Source organism: Varroa jacobsoni, unplaced genomic scaffold (genome assembly GCF_002532875.2).
Source record: "Varroa jacobsoni isolate VJ856 unplaced genomic scaffold, vjacob_1.0 scaffold_1249, whole genome shotgun sequence".
In the NCBI taxonomy this organism is placed as follows: domain Eukaryota; kingdom Metazoa; phylum Arthropoda; class Arachnida; order Mesostigmata; family Varroidae; genus Varroa; species Varroa jacobsoni.
The window spans coordinates 61,456-80,261 of NW_019214151.1; the positions used below are offsets into that span (position 1 = coordinate 61,456).

Here is an 18,806-nt window from a genome sequence, read left to right on the forward strand (position 1 = left end):
CTGAGGTTCCACTGTGACGCTATAGATCAGGGACTGATTCATCGTAAAAGGTCGTCCAGTCAACTGGTTGAAAGCACTGGCTATACGAGCGAGTTTCATAATCATCAGACACGGGGGGCTGCCACAACAACGCGACTTTTCCATTTTTTTTCTAATAATCTTCTTTAACGCTACGTCAAAGTCGGAGGCGCGCGCGATGATGGGAACCATTTAGTAACAGAAATCGCTTTCACCAAGTGTCAATTCGTTCAATAAAGAGCGCTTGAATGGCATAAGAAGAGCACAGCGAATAGGCAGTACGGCTTAGCCAAATAGATCACATGCTTATACATAACTGAAATGACCCCTACCCCCGTCCCCTGTCAGTGGTCCTGCCTGGAAACATCTTAGGACGTCTGCAATGCGACGCCATTTATGGCCCAAAAATCATCGCCCTACTAGAAATCAAAGATTTTTGTGCTACGGTGTCAGCATCGTCAGCGTCCTTACCGTCATTTGATGACCATCGCTCACGAGCACCAGGAGCGCTGGCTCAGAAAGCTAGAGAAATAGATGTACAATGTATCGTAAACATAATGGAACTCTGACTGATATTATTTTCGGGTCATTTTTCGCAGGTGGCCAATTGGCATTTTCAAATGAGATTGCAGCGGCGTAAGTCTGCGAACCGGCAAAGTCGCTCGATGGCAGACGATACCCAAACAGTCATGACATGTTGGTGACACAGGCATGATGACAAATAAACAGTCAAGAAAGCTACTGCCAGCTTAACCTCTGAAGCATATCAATGGACTAGCATAGTATATTTATACATGTATCTTTTGAAGAAAAACAAAGCAAACCTGTGCAAAAGAAGCTCCTTTGGATTTTTTTAATTGTTGCTGTATAGCATTTCTTCTAAACACAACATAGTGTTTTGTTTCGTCAAGCAGTGAGTTGAAATCATGACAACTAACCAGATATCATGCGTCCGTTAGGTTCTATTTTACCGTTCTCGACCACTATTGCTGACTGGCTGTGCTTGTTATAAAAATTCTGCGTTCAATTTTTTGGATTAGACTCCTGTCGTAGGTTCATCTAAGCTGTCTCATTGCTTCTTCATTAATAGTAGCGTAGGTTGCATGCTTTCGCTTGACACGAAGACGAGCTGCGTGTTCCGCTACGTACTGTATACGATTGTCTGTCTGTTGATGGCTTTGGTCAGTGTCTAGCAGGTTTAAAACATAGTAGTAAAATAAAGATGACAGACATCATTGTAAGCCTATCATTACCGTATAAGCCCATACGAGTTACTATGACGGTGTATTGTTTGTGACGAAGCGCCGTGCAAACAACACGCGCAAATTGAGCATCGCCCGAAACCGCCTCAGCAAGTATGCTTGCGAGCATATCAAACAACTCGGCCCAATCAGCGAAAAGGGTACGAGTCTATCAATCGCAGAACATGATCACATTATTGCTGATGTTGTTGTTGTGGTAATAGTAGCGCCACGATGAGCAGACGCACTGCGGAAAGATCATTTTTTTATATTTGGTGTGGCTATGGCTATTACGGGTACTGCGAACGGCTTTAGCTCTATTGGTGTAGTCTACAGTGTTGAAAATACTGCTCTTCGAAACGACGGCCAGCACCGCCCCATCGCTGACTTTTGCTGCTAGGGGTTCTCCAAAGCAAACATTTCCAGTGCGACAAGAAGTGTAAGACAATCGGTCGAAATGGCAGCAGAAGAGCGGGTAGCGCGTTCCTGATACAGGAATAGTGTTACGGCTAAATAGTGACGCCCGTTCTGACAAGGTCGAACGGATACTGATCACTACAAGACGGGAACTCTGCCACAGATTAGTATTACAGAAGTAACTAACTGATTCGTTTCGTCGACCGGCCTCCATCTTCCTCCGTTTCGCCACCGGGTGTAATGATCGTGCTGATTATGGGGCTGTTACTCCAGCAGTGGTCCTTCAGCTACGACCTTAGTTGAAATGATGGGCAATGTTCAACAGAGGCTTGTCGACGGGGTCACTTTCGCACCCTCCGCCCCCACCCCCCGCGCGGAGCAACTATGATATGCACACTCACTTTTCTGTTTTTCCTTTCTCCGTTGTGTAGATTCCCCCCTGCGAACGGCATCGGTCTATTAAAAATCGAGACTAAAAGATGCATGTGTACAAGCAATCATGAATTTCATTTGAATATACGTACATGTGTGCTTGTGGCCTCCTATAGCTGAGATCAACGGCTGTACAAACAAGCGAAAATAACGAAGTAAACAATGAATCGTATGGATGAATAATAACAACGATAGCATTGACAGATAAATAAATTTCCATGTATAATAGTATCATAGTAATTCAAGCAGCATCTCAAGCTCAGAGCGCGGCCATCAGCGACGGTGGTGAGACTGGCCGTCGCGTGCTGGTATGAAGTTCGTAAGAGTAGGGCGTATCCTGGCTTAGCTTGGCTTGGCTTTTATAAGCTGAACGTATCTGGGTTTTCATATATAATGGTATACTTAGATTACGATTGATAATGCCGAAACTGACAACAAATAACAGATTCCCTATTCAAAGACGCACAGCACTATACAATATGACTGGATTGAAAGAGTGTCTTCATCTATCCCTACATACATTTCGATATTCGTTAATGCATCGGAAATTACTAGTTCTCTAGAAACGACACCACCGAATATCGGTGCTTATTGGAATGAAGACCGTTTAACGAGGTATTGTCATTTGATTAGGATTTGTCGGCTGCAGCTTCTGCTGCTGTTTTTTCGTCGACGTTTTCTCTTTCGATTTCGGTGCGCCGCCTGACTTTTGACTAGTTTTCATCACCCTACACTATTCCGTATTATTCATCTATCGCCATCACGAGCCCCCGATGTCGTCGTAAACTTTAATACTACGACACGTAAATTTTCGTCATTCGTCGCCGGCCAAATCGTCGAAGACATTGTCGTCGGCACAATCATAGCCTTCCTCGCTTAATGTGCGTGTGTATAGCCTTGTCAGCATCACCGTCTCAGTGTAAGGCTGAAGGTTACTTTGTTAACATCTCCATAGTACTAGCACTATGATCTATGGTGCGGTCGGATGAGGCTCGCAATATGGTTAAGCTGTATGGTGCTAAGGCGTTGCTTTGTGCCATAGATACCGCATCAATGAATGGTCATGACGGCTCGTCCTACCGCCGCTGGCTTCGAGGTGGTGCCGGTAACGACGTACTATTAAGCGATCGGTCAGAATTACTGTAATAGCAGCAAGATCGAGAGCAACTGACGGTTTAGTACCGCTAACAGCTGCAGCGCATCGCGAACACCTCGACCACGATGACGACAACGCTAACGACAGAGAAAAGATCGGACGCGTGAGATCGACAAATACAATTATCGATCGCCCACGCACTCCATCGAGGTTTGATAGACCTACGGTCAGCACTGGCGTTCGTGTGTATGATACGATAAATTGAACAATACGTAGCTAAGGAGAATGATCAATAGACGCAGTAGGTACTCCACTATACCGAGCCGAATAGTGCCAGGCAAATGGTCGTCGGCACCTGTTGTTGTATCTTGCCTGAGCATAGCGAAACGAAAGATGGTTAAACACTCTACGATCAACTTACTGTTTCTGTATGTGCTAGATATTGCCGTTACGACAGAAGCAGCATAAAACGTGTGGCTAGGACTACCGCACTATCCCGTTCGTCGTTTTCAGCATCGTTTGCATGATTTTCTCATTGTTATTAGTTTGGGGCTTTATGTAGGAAACAGGTTGAACTTTCGAGTCGAAAGCTTTTGCTGGTTCAGAGCAATTTTGCAAGGTGATGAGGCACACCACAGGGTTTCCTGTTTCCGACAAACTCGGCCCGAAACTTACTTGTGTCCAGTGGAGCCATCCGTTTATATGGCGATGGCTTCCCAGTGGCTGTTGTCTGTTACCATTGCCCGATCTGCAAAGGTGACTATTGTAAGGTTCCTAAAGGCAAAGTTTTGACCGAACATGGTGACAAATCGAACAAATCAGGTGACCTAGCGGTGTGCGAACTGACGGCCATTGTCGCCTCAGCTACGGTTTACATTGTATTGAATGACTCTGCCTACTACTGATCGAATGATTCAAGAACTGCGCTCATGATCCGCGTCGCTAAGTGGATGCGAGGCGACCACATGGCATTCATAGTCGTCCCCCTCCGCTGCCTTTTCTGTTGCATTGCATGTATATCGTCTGCCGCTCTTTATGAAGCATTGTTGCCAATCGCCGGCGAAATGGACAAGACGAGCGCGCAAAGATCGCGCCTCATCACTGATCGACACACACACACACAGACACACACACACAGACACTCACACACACACACACACACACACGCACACACACGCGTGATGGTGCCGCTGCCGCCATTCGACAACGAATAAGACGACGACATCCCGCAATGACATTTGAATTCTGCCGCCGTTGACATCGAAAACATCGTTGCCGATGCTGAAGCCAAACTGATGCGGCCGTTGCCAAACTACCAGGCAACCGCAGTTTAGCTAGTAGTCATCGCTTGGTATTCAGGGTTTCAGGGCATCTCACACAGATGTGTCCTCTTCGTCTGGCCTTTCAGTTTTGGTCTTCCAAAATTTAAAGCCCAAAAACTCGTTCGCTGCTACTGACGCTGTCACTAAGGCCGTTGGTTGCAGCCATGTTGACTGACCTCCCGCTTACAGAGTAGCCATAATGTGTTTTTGTATCGTTAGCCTTCTTACAGGCGATTCCCATCCTATTCGTTTCAGTTCTATATCTTATTCTTAGCACAGACTTTTTTGCATGCGCGTTCACTTTTCCTTAGCTAGCACCAGCAGCAGCTTTGCTGCCACAGTTGCTTTGTCAATATCGTGTGCATGTAAATTTGTCAACGACTGACTGTAAGCACTCTGTTTGATGTAGCGGCTTGAATTGCGGCTTCAGCAGTGGCGGCAGTCCATATTAAGCAGATTTCGTGGCCAGCGCTGATGCGTGATGGACCATTTCACAGTTTGAGGCCACATGCGTTCCGTGTCCTGATACAGGCGAGAAATGAAAGGCAGCAAAAGAAACCCGACTATGCTAGTCTCATCTTTGCACTTAGTTGTGTGCGAGAGACCTGTGCTACATGCGGATGCGCTTTTTTTGCCCAAAAAAAATTAACTGGCACAAATTCAGCCACAGAAAGGGTCGTACGGACTTTCTAGATAAGTGCTTGCCTCTTTTGGATAGTTTTAAAGATGATTTGTAGATAGATATTTAGTATATAGCTAGCTATTAGTATAAATTGGATAGCAGAAATGGAAATGGTCCTTCTAGAGCATAGGGGAGTAGCCTGGCTGGAGTCACATAAAGCACAACTTCGCTTTTGTGGATTAGTTTTTCCTTTAATATATTAAATCAATATGGTGGGTCTACCTAACTTCCGTATGCATCTGAACATATATTGTCAATATCACATTTGGTTACAAAAACACGACAGTTACGGCGCAGCTGCCTGACGATTCGTTCGTTAGTCGTCCTGTCGCCCCCGTAGGCGGCCAGGTGTCGAAAAACGATCAATATCTTTCTGCAAATCCCCCGTGTCGTCCGTACAAAGCACGCGTACTATCGATTGCCATTTGTCGTTTTGAAAGTTAAAATCACTTTACACCTTTCTCTAGTTTCGTTCGCACAAGTTGATATTCATGATATCCTTGTTCCGAGGACTTTCAGTCTAATAAATTCCTCCGATGGCACTCCTTAAATTGCGACAACTATTGCAGGACATAACTACTCAACAAACTAAGACCGCCCGCCCTCCCGGCGGGGCTAGAACATTTCTTTTTCGTTAAAGGCATTTCGTGTGTAATATTTTACTCCAGGACAAAACGGCCTGCAGCGATGCTGCAGACTTGTTCTTCACGTCTCCCACCTGGTCCTGGTTGAGAGTAACACGTATATGTTAGGCAGACGTTAGAAAAGGTTGCGCTACTGACGGTTCCCTGGCGCGCATACGGCGCAGTCCAATCGACCATCAATAGCGCAGGCTTCGTGGATTGGCTGCCATATAATAGCACTAACGCAGACGGCGGAGGCGGCGCGGAAGATACGCTGCTGACTGGAACAACTATCGAAGTGTCCTACTTCATACGTTCGTGTCGTATAGCGTTTGTGGTTGAAATGGTTTTCAGGCCCTGAAATACGGATTGTCAACCGGTCGGCTCCCAGTAGTGACGGACAAAGAAGAAAAAGACAGGCATGTTTGCACTTCTCTTATACTGTATGGGAGGGTTGGCTATTGGCATCAGTTTGTTGGATTATGCTATGGATCTTCCCCGTATGCGATGGCGTGTATGGTGCTGCGCTGTTACCGCGGGTTAAAGTGACGTTGGTAAAACGTATTCCGCGATGGCAGATCTCGCTCGCCCGTTCCATATCTGCGGGTGCCATCAGGGTGGTAAAGGTTCAATAGACAAAGCAAATGCTGTCTTCAAACTCTGTTGTGGCTAATATTGCTGCCGCAAGCGGTTCGAGGTGACGTAAAAGATCCGGGTGATTCTCTCGCCCAGATAATTATGCTCTATTCAGAAAAACCGCACTTTTGTCGCTGGGTCAACAAAAGCAAGATATGTATGTACACATATCTACAAAGCATTTGCTCATAGTGGTTTCCCAGTTAGTTTCAAAATTAGATTTCGCAATATGTATATATATATATATATATATGTATGTATTTTCACGCTTTCTGCTATCAGTTGAAGCCCGAGATATTTCATGTACCTAGGTACGTATTAGGGCAACCCATAGTATATGGGAGATAGGTATATATGATATTATGGTAAAGGTAGACAAACTTGTGGCAACCGCAAGTCCTTATATTCAATATGTTATAAAATATTAAGTTTCTAATTATTTCAGTTAAATTAACGGGTTCTGACGCTCACTTGATAGTAGGATACTTGATCATTTTAAGATTGCATAAAGGGCTGGTAACGGCAACGGCAGCGGAGTTGCTGATGATAATGCTTTTCTGGAAATACTATGAAATCTGTGGGTAGCAATTGTAAATGCGGGATGCCGTTTTTGCGTCTTGTTGTTGGTTACGGCCCAACGTCAATGTACGTTACTGTCACTACAGCGATCGGTTACTAATACAAAATCAGTGTTTTTCCAGCGGCTGCTCGTTACTGTGCTGCATTGCTACGTTTCAAAACATTTCATGCATCTAGTCCGGCAGGAATATTAGAAGCGAGCAGATGTAACAACGCCTGCCGGAAACGACAAGCAGAGTTGTTATAGATACTGATCGGATAACATTAGTCGATAATCGCCGGTAACTTTTTAGACAAGCATAGGTACAAACACGGCTTTTTGTCCTATTACAATACATGTTTTGGGAATTGACACACTTAACAATAAATACAAGCAGAAAAAACGCACCATCTGTTAACAACTGTATGTTACCGCGATTGCAAAGAAACAACATCGACGATATACAAACAAGCAATAATTACGTTCAACTAAAGTGGGCCTGCATCGTTACCGGTGCAAACCACCAACGAAAACAGAGCGGTTCTATTACGCCAATGGTAACAGCAGCCGTGAAAACACTAAACAAACTTAGTTTTTACGATAGATATTTAGTTCAATGCTGAATATCTTGTATGTGTGAAATATATGATTTGAGCATGTTATGCTCAAAGCTGTTTTTTGGACGGGGCGTTCAGTAAAAGCTGAACAGAGCAACTCTGATCGAATGAATTTTGGATTTTCCTTTCTCGTTTACTTTCGACTGGGTTCCAGCAGTACGCTGATACAGCAACGGTGACAAACACGTATACGTTCATGTGGCAACAATATTAAAAACAACACATTATACTACAAACAGCCTCCTGTGCTGCACGAAGCAGGAGGATGGTAGGTTCAGTGTGCGTCTTTCGATTGACAGTCGCAGATTACAGTTATCGATGCCGCTTGCAAAAATTCAGCCTATCCATCTACGAGAATAGACGTGTTTCTACGATGCTATCGTAAAGAGAGAAACCCCTTGGTCGTTACATAATAGAAGTAGCGATAATTTCAGAACAACCGATCAGAACCCAATGATTATGGACATCGTCCTCACTGTGAATGAACCGTTTCAGCCGTGCCGCAAGACGACGGCAACGAGATGTGCAGGTAGCTCTGTGACAACCAATATCGGGTATATCGCAGCAATGATCTTTATGAATTTCCAATGGAATCCATCATCGCTTGTATAATCGTTTATTGTATCAATGTCCCTGGGGGGCAAATCGCTTCAATCACGACGACAGTAAGAGCATCAATAGGAGTTCGCTTATATAACAGTTTTACTTAACAGTCTATAGCCAAAGCTGTCTTTTTCGATACGAAACTGTCGAGTATTAGATAATCGAGCAGATACGTCTTGCTTGCGTACGTGCTAAACTCATTTATAGGATGCGTGTCATGGATGTGAATCCGAGGGACATTGCTGACTTAGCCTATTCTGCTGCATGATACGAAGATGAGCGTGGCTATATCTAAGATGTTGGCCGATTATTTCCAATACGCCGATCTACATACGTTTAAGCTCTGTATTCACCCACACCATTTTAAGGACACTTCGTTCTTTCCTTTCTAGACGAGAACCAAGAATGGACATTTGACCATGCGGTAGCGGGAACAGATCAGATAGATTCAGCAAATACATTCGTACCGACGTTACGTTTCGCTCCGATGGGCTCTCTCTGTTTTTTTTTAAATTTTCCACTTCATTTATTCGCCGCTTTCGTTCCTCTGGCAGCTGCTGATGTCGTTCAAAATGAACTTAAAGGTACAGCATTTCATTTGCTGCGCGTGAGCGCAATCAGCGCACTTGGAATCGTTTCCTCAAACCTGGCGAGCATGAAGCAAAGGCGGAGAGCGCCGACCGACAAATTTTAGCTTGCCAGACCCCAACCGGCGCCACAACATGGCTGATTAAAGAGCGTTATTTTCATTTATCTCGGTTATACTGCATCTTCTCTCATTATGATGCCACTCTCGGCGTTTAACATGCCGAAAAAGCTTTAACTGTCGTGGATGGCGATGATCCCTTGCTTTTCTTCACTCCGGTTCCATCTCTCCCCTCTCAAAATGGAGTCCGTTTTGCCGTAGGTATTTTTTTCTATCCGTCGCCACCGTTAGCTAACGCCGCCGTCGCCATCAGCACCCCGTCTGCAAGTACAGAGAAATAACCAATGAAACAAGGATAGAGCTGCTAGCCATCATGTGCACAATCAACATCGCCTCTGCGATACCCTAGCCTGTCGATGTTCACTGTTGTTGTTGTTGTTGTTGTTGTCATGGCTGCGGGGTGAGGCAGTCCCCTCGGTGTCACTCTGTCCATCATTGACGAGGAGAAACCGCACTCTACCCCCGACTCTCTTTCCGGGTGACGACAGCTGAACCGGTGGCTGACCGCTCCGGACCGATTCGTGCGATCAGGCTCTTTTGCTTCCGTTCCGTTTTTGGTCAGCATAACGCCGAAGCTCTCGTGGACTTCATACCTCGCTGGCTTTCTAACTTACCTCGTTTCTCCAGGTACTCCTTCACATCATTTCCTCGTGTGATCCTTCTTTTGCTGCCGTTCGTTGCTGCTCATGAAGGGTATGTGTTTGCGCGAGCTTATGTATGTGTGTGTGTGTGTGTGCTCTATGCAGTGCAGCTTCGTCGTTCTTCATCAGGAGCAACGTCACCATCAACAGAAGCAGCTCTGCCACAGCCATGAAGCGAGCCAAAGCACGTCCGCCCATTAGCCCTATATTGTAGCGGTCGCTCCTGCCGGACAGCTGGTCGATAGAGGCCGCGTCAGCAACAGTCAAACTTCTGCTTTTGCGGTTGCTGCCTTCTCGAGGAGCACCAGCAGGTCTTCCTCTTCGGCTGAATCCAATAAGCGGCCATCGTGGAGGGGTCATCCTGCGTCTGTATCTGTCTGTGTGCGTGAGTTTTGCCGTGTGTCGATCGCTCGTCATAGACGTCCCGTCCACCTCTTGAGAAGCGTGAAGTGCTTTGCTATAATGGCTGTTAGCTGGTAGATAGGCAAAGAGGAATCAGCCACAGCAAATACAGCTGCGGCAGAGGAAACGTCGCGTTGTATAACAGCAACGTGGGGAAATCTTCGATTTCACTTGCTGGCGTAGCCGTGCTATTAGTTGTATTAGTGTAGTGATTGACGAGTAGATATAGTAGCAATGGTAGAGGTGGTTCAGGCGCACTACCAGCGATGACTTGATTTTGCTGTCCCATCTCCACTCCTCTCTGGTAGCCACTTCGTTGTCGTCGATTTTCTAGATTGGACATGCATGCTGTCTGCTGCTGGTTGCAGACCGAGTGACTGGGGGATCTTCGAGATGAACAGCGTTGTTGTTATCGTTGTTTCAGCCACTAGCGATGGAGGAAACGAAGGTAAGAAGGAGCTCGACGCGATGATCTAGACGAGTGCGTAACCGCCGCAGAAGAGGTCAAAGGTGCTGGTCACTGTCATGTTCGTCTTGGTTGATGGTGCTCCTGCTCCGGTCCTGTTCTTTCAACGTCGCTCTCTCGCTCTCTCTCAATTCATTTGTCGACTCCACTTCCCCACTACGATACGCGATGATCCTTCCTTGGTTTTCCTCATCGGCGACAGCGGCAGCTACGGCGGCGATTCGGTCTTCTTTTTTACCCGCTGCCAGCAAAAAACATCGTCGAGAAGTCGACAGCAAGGCGACAGATCGACAGACGAATGGCAGAGTGGAACAAACTAACGCGCGCCGCTTTTGCCGTGGCGTTTGTCTGCCGGCGGCCACGGCTGCAGCTCTGCCGTCTGCTGTCTATTCGTAATTTTATTTCATCGGAGAACATTCCCCCGTCAGCAACCACCCACCCGCCCGCCTTTTACCCCCAGCTCCCCACTTCGCCCTACTCGGCCAGTGAGTGACCAAACTTGATGCTTCTAGCTCGAGCATTCACAACCGGCGCGACTATGACCACGTAAACGATACAACTGAGTCATGGAAAAGTGACCAGAAATACTGTGGAGGAAAGGGATAGGCTGTGCGGGAGGAATAGAGCAGGACGAAAACACCAGCAAATGAACGTTTGCTAACTTAGACGAAATTAATATCTGAGTTAGCAGCCATGAGTAAGGCTATGGTCAAAGACTGGACAACAAGTGGTCTATCGGAGTGATTTTTCTGAAATGACGGATAAATCAGAATTGAGCGTTTCTTTTGCTTTTCAAATTAAAAGCGACTCACTAGCCTAACGGATACAGGTTCTGTGACGTTGGATTTGCCCGTTTGAACAGCTGATGATACTTGTTTTTGGTGATGACCTAGCATTGAGGTAGGGTAAGGGACTTCGAGTTGGAGTAATTTGTTTAGCGCTTCACACGAGAGCAAGTTCATTATCTTGCGTTAATTTCAGAATTTATTGATATATATCAATGACAAAACCTGAGGTTGTGAAGCCGTATTCCACATTGATACGCACGGTCGTATTACCGTTATTTTAATCTCGAATCTCTTGCACACAACAGTTCGTCCCTGTCAAATACATAGTGACAGCTAGGCAGCATTGGTACTCTCAAAGAGCTGATCATTTGTCGACAGTGAACTCCTCACGCGTGACATCACGTACTCTTTATGTAACGAAGCACATTATGACGCCTTTATTTTTTAAAGGTCAACGGACGGTCGATGACTGTGGGCAGAACCGAATCAAGCTACCGGTATTTCGTACACAGGTAATTTGTTGTGTGTACTATTTATTAAATATGTTTATAATTTAATTGCATTAATCTCGGGTCTTCAACGAGTTAGTATTCAGCTATGAAGTCAATGATACATTTCAAGAGTGACAAAAACGATATTCACACATCATGTATCACATATAGCTTCCAACAAACTAACGATAAGAACATGTTGTTTCCGGTTATTTTCCGCACACACACGCATATTTTAGCCCTAGATACGGCAGTATCATCCTAATACGTTCGTGTCGGGGTCGAAGTAGAAACCCATCCCTGCGCACTTGGCTTTTCGTCTCACTAGCAAACAATTGCATCACCTAAAAATGCTCATTCATTAACCTTAACAACTATAAAGCAAAAAAAAATTGCTAAAAATACGCACAAAGTATTTTTGCGCATATACTACCGTATTAGCTAAACGGTGCGCTAGCGACAATTGAAATCATCTTCACTGTTAGAAAAAATGATAGTCAATTTCCAACGAAAAAGGCCGCTAAATGAAATCGGATAATCGAAAGAAAACGGAATAAGCATGGAATGAAGACAGTTTTTTTTATGTTTACGACAACAAGCAGGTAGGCTGATAGGGTGGTGCCCTTCGGCCTTTTTGGATTCTGTGAAATGATTTCACTTTTGTTACTGCTGTCGTTCGAATCACAGCCATTCCTTTCGAATGTGTTTAAGGTTAGGAAGAGTAGCAATCTTGCTTAGTTTCTCTGATCGTCATAGTCGCTTTCACTGGAATCTTCGCTTTCCTGCACTGGCATCGGTGTTTCTATAGCGCCGCTCTAACAACAAGGCGATGTGAAGCACCCTGGGCTGCAGCTGGTGTTTTTTTTGCAGGGTATGACTCGATCGCCAAAACATTTAATAGGACAAAGGACTTCGGGGGGTAGGTAGGAAAAGACACAGAATAAAAGCCAGTGGCCCCTATAAGTCGAAATCTTGTTTTGTTAAAATAAGTAAAACGCTGTCTGTTCGTTTTTATAGATCCGCGACGAGACCTCAATGAGGGGGCATCGGTTCGTTTCTGAGCTCTAAATAGCTGGGTGACCGCTTCATGATATTTGTTTAGGATACGTAACTAAATTTCTTTCCTTTTTTCAAAATGTTCAAGAAATTCTTATTTTAATGCAGGGAAATTAATCTTTTCTATTTAGCCTTTTCTATATCGTGAGATATGCTACAGGCTGGGCTTAAACGAGCGATCCCTGACTTTTCAGCTAGAGGTTCCTGAAAACTACATTTCTCCTACTAGTAAAATAGCAGCGTTACCCATTATGAATTTGATCACAGCAAAAAAGCTTCCATCCTAATTGTACTAGTAAAAAATACCGCGTGACAACATTGATTGAGGTAGACGTTGACGGACTAAGCAAGACGTGGCACAAACTATCGTCTTGTAGCCATAAGGGCACGCAAGCCCCCTGTCATGCTATACAGCATGTTGACACATACGAAGCCACAAGTTTTGCCATAAAAGATCCTTTCATCCTCTAAACCATACCCAACGAGTACTGTTACCCTTGAGTCTGTTGTAACTGCCGCCGCTAAAGACCTGATACCCGCAGTTCTTGTTACCGGTCGTCTTTTTAGTGTCGCTGCTGATCATTGTGCCAACGCTGTTGTCATTGAAGTCGATGGTGTTCCTGGGAATCTGTCACATAGATTATTTCTCCAAGTTGACAATTTCCCTTCACAGATCGTAGCTGCTGTTAATACTGCCTGTCATATCGTACATGACGTCTTTAACCCCTTGACGACACCAACGGCACGACAACATATCACTGTGGTAACAGGCAGGTTTTTAGTAGAGTATATGCAAATGGGATACACATATGTCTTTAATGTGAGCGCATGGAAACAGCATTACAATCAGGACATAAATGCAAGGAGAAACAAAAATCAGGGGTGGAATATTGTAAAAGGCCGAGGTCGGGAAAACGCTTGACGCCGCAGTTGTTGGGTCAGTAAAAAGAAAAAAAAAAAAAAAAAAAGATCCTCTCTGAATGATCAGGGTGCTGTTGCTCGCCGCTGATTCAGGCGTTTATTTCACTTGCTAGTTTGCCTTTATTATTTGGTGGGGGTTTGATAACAAATTAAAACGAATAATGTTGAAGCATTGACATCGCGTTTGCGTCTATTGGAAAGCAAATATTATTATAGAGGTTTGTTGAGCCGGCTGTAGTCGTAGTTATAACAATTCATAAAGTAACACACATATATATACAACCTGCGGCTAATGAAAGGTTCGGTGTTGGTAACCTCTAAGCGGCAGCAGAATTATTATACCGTATAACAAACCGTACACGCTGTTGTTCGTGTTACCGCTGATGCTCTTATTGTAGTGTTTGTGGCCCTTTTTGGTGCTCGCTGCTATTACGAATAGATAATATAATGCGTTATCTAACAACCAGTGATGTTGGTAATGGACGAGCGAAGCAGCGGAACATCGGCTACACATAGCCGAGTAACAAATAATCCACTTTCGAAGTCACGACCACTTGATGCGGCTGAACAACAAGACTTGCCGTCGCCGCTGTTGTCGTTGGAAACACTCTGAAATCGTTACTGCTCAATCCTGAACGGCGTACGTTAGAATCATCGCCGCCTCCTCCACAAGCCCACAACGGAACGTGAGTGAGTTTGCGGCGCCGGTCACTTGTATCTGTTCGCTGTCTGGTCGCTGGTACCTGTTCTGCGATATGGGGACGAAGCGGAAAAAGAAAGAAAACGAAGTGCCACGAGAAAAACACTTCATCCAGAGAAAAGTTCTGGTATAATCCTGTCATCTTCAAATAAATCTAAAAGCCAACATTGGACGCATTAGAAATCAAACTGTATTATTATACGTGCATCCCAATGAGCCAGTGTTAAATACTTGTGCCATTAGAATACGCTGTCAAAAGAAAAGTCGACACTTCGGTTCTCGAGTGGACGTGTATGCCTAAATCTCAGTGATTTTCTCTGATAAGGTCCTCACCGGATTTAATAAACGTGTGCCAAGATGTTTTCCTGTCGTTAGAACGGCCCCGAACTCAGTCTTACGAATAGGTCTCAGTACGCTCTTATTTTTCGAAATCTCCTCGATCATCTCAAAGCTTTTACTGTCAGCTATTTTTTGAGTTTTGCGGAGAGAAAACGTTGTCCGGACCAGGTTTTTTTTTTTAAATATAATGAAGGTGGCGACGTCTAAATTGCTATTAAATTATCGACAGTTTGTGGCGAAGAACCTATTTGGCCTATTGTCCACAGAGCTCAATCCTATTTTGGCAGTTGGCAGTTTGCATTTTAGAACAATGGAGAAAAAGTTGCCTCTTGATCTAGATCTTGCAGCTTTTCTCCATTTGGATTCGCCTTCGAAGCGATTATGTATACGTTTCCAGGATACACCCATACGTCGTCACCTGAAATGACGCGTTTGCTTTTTGACTTCGCTAGGGTCTAAAATGCAAGTGTTTCTGCCGTAGGTCCTCTTGCTTACAAAGGGTTATTTAGAACGCATTGGGGCGACTCGTGCAAGGTGCTTCATTATTCCGCGAGCTCCCTGAGAGTGATTCGCCAGTATCTTTCCCAGCCAGCAGTTTTCGTCCGTATTCGCTATGAGACGTCGCCCAAAACAAGAGTTGTTTTTAAAGCTCCCTTGCGCATCGCAAAACTGCTGATGCCTTTTTACATTATTCGTTCACTCATGGCCTGCTTCCTCAGTATCCTCAGGAGCATTAGTACCATGTAGACCCGCTGGTTTTAATTCTCAACACAGATTGTAATACACTCTTTTGTACGTCATTTCTGTATTCCAAAAGGAGATTACATGGCCGAAACTTATCCACTGTAAAACGCTGGATAAGTATGCACGTTTTGGTACGTTGGAACTGGGTACATGCGTAGCAGACATGCACGAGGCTGTACGTCCAACTACAGTCAATTTCTTGGTGAAAAAGGTTAGGCATTTCATCGATGCCTTCTTGGCGATGTCTTACAGTATTTGTAGTGTATCTGTAGTAGTCGGTGTAACACCCGAGAATACTAACCAAACGCGAAGAAGCCAAATTGATCGTATTTTGCAGAGGTCATTTTATATTACCTACATAAAAGATTTTCCTTCAGCTAGCTCAAATATACGACGAAATAAAAGAGGGCAGGGGCAGTTAATTTGGAACAGGTAAAATTATTTTGAAGAAAAAAGAGCGTATTGTGCACGTACTGGCTACACGCGACGCAATGCTATACAACAGTACACAGCTAGCGGGTGTGCGACAAGGTAGTCTCTCGTGTTACTAGAATCTATCCGAATGACAGCAGGGCAAATGGTATAAATAAACAGATGAAAGAGGTACTGCAGCTGGTAGTAGCACCAGCAGCACCATAGGCAAACGAAGACTGGATAACGACATGTCCAACTTCTCTGTTTTCTTCCATGAAGCAACAACGGCTACGATTTTGTGTTGAAGGCGTCACGAGAAAGGACATTGTTGTGTTCGTCGTTGTTGTTGTTGTTGTTGTTGCTGCGGCCGGCGTCACGATCGCATGGCTTTTGGGAATGCCAAAATCTCGCTTCAGTTCGATTGTCTCACGGGGCTGATTGGGGATGAGAAGAGAATTTCCTAGCGTTTTCGTCTCTGCGCTCAGTTGTTTGCTCATCATTGTTAGAAATGGATGACATCGCATAAAGTATCTAGTTTCGGTGACGACCTTGCCCCTTTTCGATGATGAACGTTACCGAGCCTGACGCCGCGGCCGCCGCCGCACAAGTTTCAGGCGAAAGGCTGTCGCATAGTCGCTGCCAGCAGATGTCAGTGCTACGATTTTGCGTCATCCGCTGCGACTGCTGCTGACAGCTCATTGATACCTACAAGCGTCTGGGAGGCAGGAAAGCTTTGCTTCGGTATCGCACTATACGTAGAATAGTGGCTTCTTAGCGCCGGGATCTGCAAGGTGCCGTAAAACCCCGAGATCTCCTGCCTGCCATTATAGGACTCAGCGTACAGCGTGTGTGCTGTATATTTTTCGTACATATGTTAATATATATGGATGTGTATTAAAGAATGTCGTAATGAATCTGCTGTAATTTGTTCGACGATAAACTGATATGTGCGGATGTACGGAATGATGATACCTAAGCCCCATATTGATCGGTTAGGATATCGAATTGACTTAAGGTGACAGCGCTCTTGTTGGCTGTGTGCTACATACTGCACGTGTAAACTACCGTAGCGCAGTGAAATGAGGCACTATGTATGTACTGTGGTAACAGTTGTCAACAACACGCAGCGCCACCTGTTTCATCAAATAACTGGCGCCGGCAGATGGACCCATCTAAGAGGACCGAGACAGGCGATCGTCACCGTCGAACACCTTGGACAAGTCTAGCAAGCCCGATCCAGAGCAAATACTACGGCGTATCGCGACGCATAGCAGCTTCGAGAAGTAACAACAGGAGTAAAGTCAGCCAAAAGTGGTAGTAGAAGTTGCAGCGGCAACAGTAGCAGCAGCAGGGTGTCGTCTCCCTGAACAACAAAGAAGACGAAAACGTGGGTGTTGCGAAAGGTTTGCCAGGTTAAGAGCGTTCTGCCATTATAGACATACATACAGACAAATAGACACGTCCACAGATCACTATATGGTACGTACAATGTCACCACAATGCGATCGTCGTGGCTTCTGCTAATCCCTGAAGCAGCTGTTTCTGACATTATTGACATAAATTCGACCCGCTGCCACCAACGTCGCCATAGCCGCTAGCGTTGGCTCCGCTGATGGAGAATGAGGCACCCTGTACAATTTGTTAGCACACAAATATCACTTTGTAATGCTGTTTCCTTTTCTCTTGGGTTCAGTAAAAGTGAAAACCCAGTCAAACGGAAAAGAAAATGGTTTAGAATTATCTATAAACTATAAAGTTGCCGTAATCCTATACGTACTTGACAAACGTGGTGAACGCAACCTAAAATAATGTGTTGTTAATCATGTTTCTTAAGAGGCTTAATAGTTCAATCATGTAGGGGTTGTCCTATTGTTGGCCCACAGTTGTCCTTATTGAGTTACTGCTCATATGTCGTAAGTTATTGCCCATATTCTGGCCGTCACTGCCATGGCGGGTGACAAGGTACCGCGACTCAGCAGCTAGCTCAGACTTTAGTAATTAGGGCTCCGTCCACCTACCCCTCAATATTCAGAGATACATATCTCTATGCATATCATAATGTTCGCACTAATGCAGAAGTTTGCGTGTGAGCCCCCCACAGGCAACGTCTTATACGGAGTCAACGTCGGCTAGCGAATGTGCTCCTTTCAGTCGAAAACCTTTTGCGTCGGTAGACTGAGTTACAGTTGCAAGCGGATAGCACAGATCCAACAGATCTGATGCGCAAGACATTTGACATTGGCCTATTACAGAAAATGGGCAAGTTGGCAAAGCAAAGGGGAGCGTATCCACCTGTCTAATCTTGGCCGTTAGCAAATCTTGCAGTGTTAATCTTAATACGATGTTCCGATAACAGAATCAAAACGAACGCTATTTTTGCTTCTTCTTTCCCCGTCTGTCGACTGATACACTTTGTTGTTATCTAAGAACAGACGAATAGTGTTAATAGCATATACACTGCTGATATTACTTAAGATCACTAACACAACAAAGATAAACGCAAACTTGGACTAGGTGACAGCCGAGAAAAACATAGACGATCCGTAAGCGCAAAGATGGCGCACATATCGACAAACAAACAGACCGACAGGGACAGTGCAGATAAATTGGCTTCTTTTTTCTAAAGTCGTCTTATCGAATACGATCTAATGAACACGGTAGACTTAACGGGCTTGTCGTTGTCATTCATGTAGCTTATGTTTTTGATCACTGCCAACTTCCGCTAACAGAATCGTCGAAATCATCGCTGCGCTCATTACCGATAAGCGGTTGCAATACTTTGCTTTCTTCTGTCCCCTATTTTTCTGTAAGATTCCTGGATTTCTCTGTCGCCTTCAGCTATATAGCATGTCGTTATTTCACTTCAGCTGCTGCGGTAGCTGTTCGCCTATA

General features: G+C 44.9%; 1 protein-coding gene across 2 annotated transcripts in view; it reads left to right on the plus strand.

Annotated features, from left to right (window-relative positions):
• Nucleotides 1-18,806, plus strand: part of LOC111268036 (uncharacterized) — a 91,260-nt gene that overhangs the window by 30,278 nt on the left and 42,176 nt on the right. The gene's annotated exons all lie outside the window — the stretch shown is intronic.